We start from the raw sequence: 7,069 nt of genomic DNA, 5'->3' as shown, positions 1-7,069 counted from the left end.
AGTGGTTGAGTCACCATCCCTGGAGGTATTTAAAAGACGGGTAGATGAGGCGCTTAGGGACATGGTTTAGTGGGCATGGTGGTGTGGGGTTGACGGTTGGACTCGATGATCTTGGAGGTCTCTTCCAACCTTAATGATTCTATGATTCTATGATTCTAAACATCATGGGTATCAGCTGGAAAACAGGTGAAAATGTAGAATGGCCAAATACATTCCTGAAATGTGTTGTTCAATGGGTTATCTTGGGTAGCAGAAGACTGGAAAGCATTGAGGATGGATAGGAGAAATTTTCTCCTATCTGGAGACCAGTCACCACAACATAGTATAACGTTGGTTTTTTGTTCTAATGTATTCTAAAATGGATTTTTTGAAGTCTCTGCTCATCCAGGCTCCAATTAATAGAGGTATGAAGGATGTGCTGTTACTACTCCCTGATTATCTCTAGAGACCTCAATAAAATTTGCCACCTTGCATTGCATGCACAGAATATGGCTTTTGGATGATGTGGGTCAGAAAAAAAATGAAGATACTATAAAAAATGGTGATATTTATAGGTCAGTGAATCCTAACTGGAAGAGCTTACTGCAAACCCATGTAACTGCCATGACCAAAATAAGAGAGGCTTTTTTTTCCTGTAGTGAAAAGGAAACCAAAATTCAAGGGAAACTTTCTACCCTGCACATGGCTTTATCACAGCCAGATTGCTTCTGCTGAGACCCAGAGCTAAGCATGTCTTCTTATGAGGAAGAGTCTTACTCACCATGACTGGAGTGGTTTAACAAAGCATCCTGCCAAAGCCCTTCTTCAGGCTTTAACTTGTCTTTCATTTATCCACCACCTTGGTGCTGTATCTAAATCCATCTGGTGCTCCTCTGTTATGTCTCATGAAGGTAGGCTGCTCTTTCCAGTCCACACAGTGGAAACTTTCACCCAGGCCCTCACCTGCAGATTAATTTAACTTCTGTAGATTCCCGAGTGCCTGCCCCATCCAGTGTACCTACCTAGGTCTTTCTTTTGCATTGCATGGGGAGTATCACCATCACCTTGGAGTAATTTCTGCAATTTTCCCCATATTTCAATATCCTGATTTTGCTTCTTACTTTCACTTTGTCCTCTGCAGCATCCCTATTTATTGTAGCTAGGCTCCTTTTAAAAAACTCCCTATGTCCCCTTCCTCTTATTCAGTGATGTTGGTTGTGACAAATGGTTTGTCAGCTACACTTTTTCTGCTGCTGCTTCTTTTTCCAGGTCTTCCCCCCACCTTTTCTTTGTTGAAATGCTAGCTGAAAGCTAACGATCATTAAAATAATTCATATGCATGACAGCTTGCATACAGCTGGCCTGTGCGACTAAGAAATCTTACTGATGTTACCTGCATCTGTTTCAGTTTATCCTTTCAGTATTTGTTCTTTTTTAAGGTATACTAGCTTAAGTAATACAGACTTGTTTGGACCAGAAGTTGTCCTTCTTTTCAGAGATTGCCTGATAATAGTACCCAAGGGAGACTTGGTATTAAATGGGGCCCTGAGTACTAATTTAGTATAAACAGTAGAACTCCTGATAAATGTGAGCAAGTCTATACATTTCCAGAAGGAAATATGGGATAATTCCTGCTTGATACCTGGTGCTATCAGCAGGATGTCCTGCTGACCCTGGTGACAGGACAAGAGGCAACGGATACAAACTGAAACACGTGAAATTCTGTCTGAACACAAGAAAACACTTTTGTTGTTGTTGTTGTGGGGGCTGCGCAGAGAGGCTGTGGAGTCTCTGTCTGTGGAGATACCCAAAACCCATCTGGACACAATCCCGGGCAACTTGCTTCCATGGACCCTGCTCGAGCAGGAGGTTGGACCAGGTGATCTCAGAAGGTCCCTTCCAGCTTTGATTCGGGAATTCTGTGATGACTTATGGTTGAAGCAGTGAATTAGCAAATTGATTATAAGACCCATGGGGAACTTTCTGTCAAGATGGTTTCTCAAACAAATAGTCAGGTTCTACAAAATCAAAGTTATCCTGTGCAAAAATTTTGCGTTTATTAAAATTGTTCAATGTTGTGACAAGAAAATTTAAAGGACTTATTTCACTTTGAATTGTTTAATCAAAAAAATGGTCTCTGGATTTTGGAGCTAACATCCATAGTAAATTTTAAGTATGTTTAAGGAAAGTAGCACTCTGCAGACTCTGGTTGCAGTGCTGTAAAGGAGTCACCATTTCAGCCTGCACATACAGCCTCAGTTCTTTGGGAGCGCCCATCCCCTACCAGGCAGCTCTGGCAGTTCCTTGGGTCATGCCTGGCCACTCTGGCTGGATCCAGACTTACTTTTGTGTTCAAAGCTTAGGAGAAATAGTGTGGTTTACAAAGGACAGAGCTGTAGCTTTGCATTCCAAAAAACCCTGATTTTTCCTCTTCTCCAGAATTAACCTCTTGGCTAAATGCAAGCCTCTCTGTTCCCATTATTGCAGTACCTGTTGGTTGTCCTTAACATCTCAGCTGCACAAGGAAGCAGGTTTGCTGTTTTGAAACCACAAGTCTGAACGCCTTTTTGATGTCAGACTGTGTTGCTAGACTTATTTTAAATACCACTGTTGTTATTTTCTAGCTACTACATCATGAAGCAAGTCTGATTCTTGCTTCAAAATGCAGACAAAACTTCAATTACAATTGCATGGGTCATTCTTAGAGTAAAAGTGGTACCGGTGTTTCAGATGTGTTTTGACATGGTGAGAGCCTTGCATGACTTGCAGAAAGCTGCCTGCATTTCCAGTTTGGCCCAGAGAGCCTAGAAATCACTGTTACTGCCAGAAACATGGTTAGTACTGGCTGAGAGGAAAAGAAGACTTCTGAGTACAAGATATATACACTAAGCAGGGAAGTTTAAAGGTTATGGCATATTGTATCAAAAGTATCTGAACGTAGTATCAGAGTTTCTTGTCTAAGGCATTAAAAGTTTGTTTTTCAACACCAGTCACTTGCGAGCATCAGTATGGGTCTTATTGAGTGTATTTGCTGCTGTATACAGCTGCGTGGGAGCCATAATGTCAGGTCAACAATATTGTCATGGACTTTTTAAAATACTTTGGGTACACTTAAATTCTGACTGTTAGTACCGGAGATTAGTGTCCTTAGGCTGCTGCTGTAGGTAATGTGGAAAGATATGCTCTTATTCTGTATGACCCCCTAGCAGAGCTTGATTCAGGTGCTCTCTCCTACTTGGCCTTTTGAGGTTCAGTCTCTCCATGCTGCACCCAGGAGACTGGAGTCTGCAGAGCCGTTCTGCAGCCCTCCCCATTCCCCAGCCTTGAACATTTTAATGTACAATACAGACCTGAGCAGATCTTTAATCTTCACTACTGTTACAGAAAACATGGTTTCCAAAAACACTATTCTGTATCCATTGCCCTGGTTCTGTTAGTTTTTCTGTAGGTTTCCACTTCCTAGTTAATTCACGTAAATATTGCAGCATGGTACATCAGGCTAATGTTATTTTCCTTAGAAAGGTTTACTTAAATAGGAATAATGACACAATTTTGTGAGTGGATTTCTGGGGGTCTTGCAGGGATGAGCTGGCTAGATGCTGGTAGTGTTCCCCTTTGTTTCCAAATGGAAATAACAGCCCGGACAAGAGGTGGCTAAATGAGTAAAGAAAATCAATATTATATGGAAATTCTGAAATGGATAGAGTGCTGGTGTTGGTCAAAATACATTGCTCATCCAGGCTTTATCCATGCAAGAAAGCTCAGCACTTGTACGCAGCCTCTGACTGGAAGGTGTGCTAAGAAAATTCCCAATCCCGTCTCCTGCACACAGTCCTTTCATGATTGGTCCAAACATTTCCAAATTGCACAGTTCCCTCAGGAAGTCTCTCTTTCATTGCTTTGACAAAGCATCTCATCGCTAACAACTCTGGTTTGAGAAATGAGCCCACGAATCAGTGTTTATGTTATCTAATGCATGTCATGTTCATTCCATACAATGCTGGTTTTCCTCAAGGTGCCGTGGTTTGCTAAGTTAGATGCCTTGTATAAATTCAAATGCACTGTATCAGCACAGCCTGCACAGTAAAAAAGTGTGAGGAACTCAAGCTAACAACATATCCTGTAGCGATACTCATCAACCTGAATGGCTTACTTTCTCAAGTGCACAGAAATGTTCAGTTTGCTCTCCCTGTGCAGGTCAGGTCTCGATGTTTAGGCTTCCAAGATTCAGACTAGAGAAGGCATTCAGGATATCATGTCCTGGTGGATGGAGTCTTCTAAATGCCTTTGTGAATCTGCGTATAAGGGAGTGAAGAAGTAACAGAAGCCCTTTGTTTGTATTAACCAGGATGTTTCTTTAGCTTTCTTGTCCTGATGCTTTGCATCTTGAATTGTAGGCAATGAATTCATTGAAATATTCTTTTTCTGGAGAAACCAGGAAAACAAGCTAGCACTAGAGATACAAACCACTTCCTCAACAAGTTGGTAAAGGACATTGCAAGAGTTGTACTTTACACATTGTCATGAGATGTGTGCTTTACCTTTGTTTCTCAGTATTAGTTATACGTCTATTGATTTTAGTTTTCCTAGAAGTGATTCTTGCTATTTCTTTCACATTTACTTTATAATTGATGCAGTAACCTTTTGTTGGCTTAGAAGTACACTCTTTAAAATGCAAAGAAAATCCAGAATTCAAATATTCCATATTCCTTCTGTGTGAATTGCTCTGAGCTATATGGTAGGTAAAAGAATAATAATATTCTGGGCAGAAATTATCCCTCTTTAAGAGTCTGGTTTCTTCTTCCCGATTCATGCAAGCAGTGAGGACTATTAGCTGTGACACCTAAAAGCATGTACTACTTGTGTTCAGCATGTCAATAGAAAACTCCATTAACATTTCTGAGATGCAAGTGTGGCATCATGTGAAAAAGTGCTTCAACAGTGATTACAAAATAACAAGAAAGCACCTTTCTTCATCTTGATGGGTTGTATGCACTGGATGTTTTGATTTAACTGCTTGGAAAAAATTTCTGCGGTGCTTTAACAATCTCCATTTGTAGATAGAATAATTGTGATTTTCACACAGATTATTTAATGAAAACATCTCATAGCTTTAGAGCTTGACAAGCATTAGGTTAGTAGCCCTTATTTAACCTTAGAAGGATGAGTTAAGCACTACCCTGTTTGACTTACAGTGATTCCAGAACAGTGGTAACATGAGATTTGCTGAAGGCCATGTCATCTGTTAACTCACAGCCTCTCTCTGCATACTCCACTGGACTGCGCTTGCTCTGTGTAACGGGAGATATTTCTAAAACTGGAAATAGTTGCTTGGCTCTGTTCAGTTATAGCTTTGCAATGCATAACAATATCCAAATACAGTTGTTTGTAATGAACGTTGCTGATAGCTTTTCATCCGAGGAATCTTCTCCTTGATGAGTGATGTGTAAAGGGGAAAACTCTGCAAGGGTGAGAGTTTAACTTGGCTTCTCATGCACTCCTGTTTATACGCCCCTCGTCCTTGCAGGGAACTTCTATTTGGGGTTAGAAAAGTTAAAAAAATTTGCTAATGAGAAACTCAGCAGACCAGCAAGGTTTGCCAAGTGGTTTTGTTCATTTGTTTATTAGGCAGGAGGGTGTGATGTTGTCCCAAGATCCTGGTGGTGTTGCCTTAGAAGTGTAACTCCATATGGACTCTCATTGTCTCCAAAGGGTGAAGAACCTTTGGGAGAATCTGCTTCATAGAATCATAGAATGGTTTGGGTTGGAGGGGACCTTAAAGATCATCTAGTTCCAACCCCCCTGCCATGGGCAGGGACATCTTCAACTAGACCAGGTTGCTCAAAGCCCCGTCCAACCTGGCCTTGAACACTTCCAGGGATGGGGTATCCGCAACTTCTCTAGGCAACCTGTTCCAGTGCCTCACCACCCTCATAGTGAAGAATTTCTTCCTTATATCTGATCTAAATCTACCTTCTTTCAGTTTAAAGCCATTACCCCTTGTCCTATCTCTACATGCCCTTGTAAAAAGTCCCTCTCCAGCTTTCTTGTAGGCCCCCTTCAGGTACTGGAAGGCTGCTATAAGGTCTCCCCGGAGCCTTCAGGTGATGTTTGTAATCAAATGCCCAAACATGATCGCTGTGAGCATTCAGGCTGACTGTACGGCAGCTGTAACACACAGAGAATGGCAGGCCCTGCTTCAGTAACGGTGATATAGGATAGGGCAGATGCAAGGCCTCTTGAAAGGATGCGTGTGTGTGAGCGTGTATGTGCAAACATGCATGGATATGGATACATGGTTATATGGATATATAACACCCCCCCCCAAATCAGTGAACTCATATACTCCCCAGTGTGCTCATGCAGCTGATGCAGGGGTGCACCCGGCTGCAGGGAAGAGCAGGAGGCAGCCCCGTCTTTGTGCATGTGCCAAAACCGAGGGTACTCCACACCGGCAACATTTTGTCTCCTCTGACAGTTTCTGAGGGATTGGTTAAGTGCTTTGGTACTGCCCAGTCTGGGATCCAGGGAGCTGTAATTTATCTGCTTCTTAAGTGGATGGTATTTAATATCAAACGTATTCAAAATTATCCAAAAATCAAGTCATTTTGGATCACACACAGACTCGGCACCTTATTTGCATTCATTGCTATACAACATCTGAGGGTTTCTGCTTTTTTTTCCTTGCATTCAGCCTATGGAAATGGAGTGATTTTGTAGTGGCATTAAAATGACTTAGCAATGTTCTTGCACTATTTCAATGTATTCTTCCACACCAAATTTTCTTTCTGGGGGGATGTGAGAGCACTGTGCCTTGTTTTCCTTTGGTGACTCCAGTGGCGATGCGCCTGGCTTTGCGGGGACCCCTCTGCTGCCCTTTCTTCCCCGGGTGTCCATTGTGGCAGGCTCATTCATGCATCCCTAAATTCAGCGCGTGCAGCAAAACCCCGACTTCCAGGGGCAGGAAGGGCTTTCCTGAAACCACCCCGCTGGCTAGAAACACGGCATTTCTTTTATGCCCTCCGCTGGAAATAGCCGAGCCCCTAGGAGCCCGCCCGGCTTCCCACCTAGCCCGGGCGAGCCTCCCCCT

This window comes from Pygoscelis adeliae, unplaced genomic scaffold (assembly GCF_000699105.1).
Source record: "Pygoscelis adeliae isolate BGI_AS28 unplaced genomic scaffold, ASM69910v1 Scaffold38, whole genome shotgun sequence".
Classification (NCBI taxonomy): domain Eukaryota; kingdom Metazoa; phylum Chordata; class Aves; order Sphenisciformes; family Spheniscidae; genus Pygoscelis; species Pygoscelis adeliae.
This window is presented reverse-complemented; position numbering follows the sequence as displayed.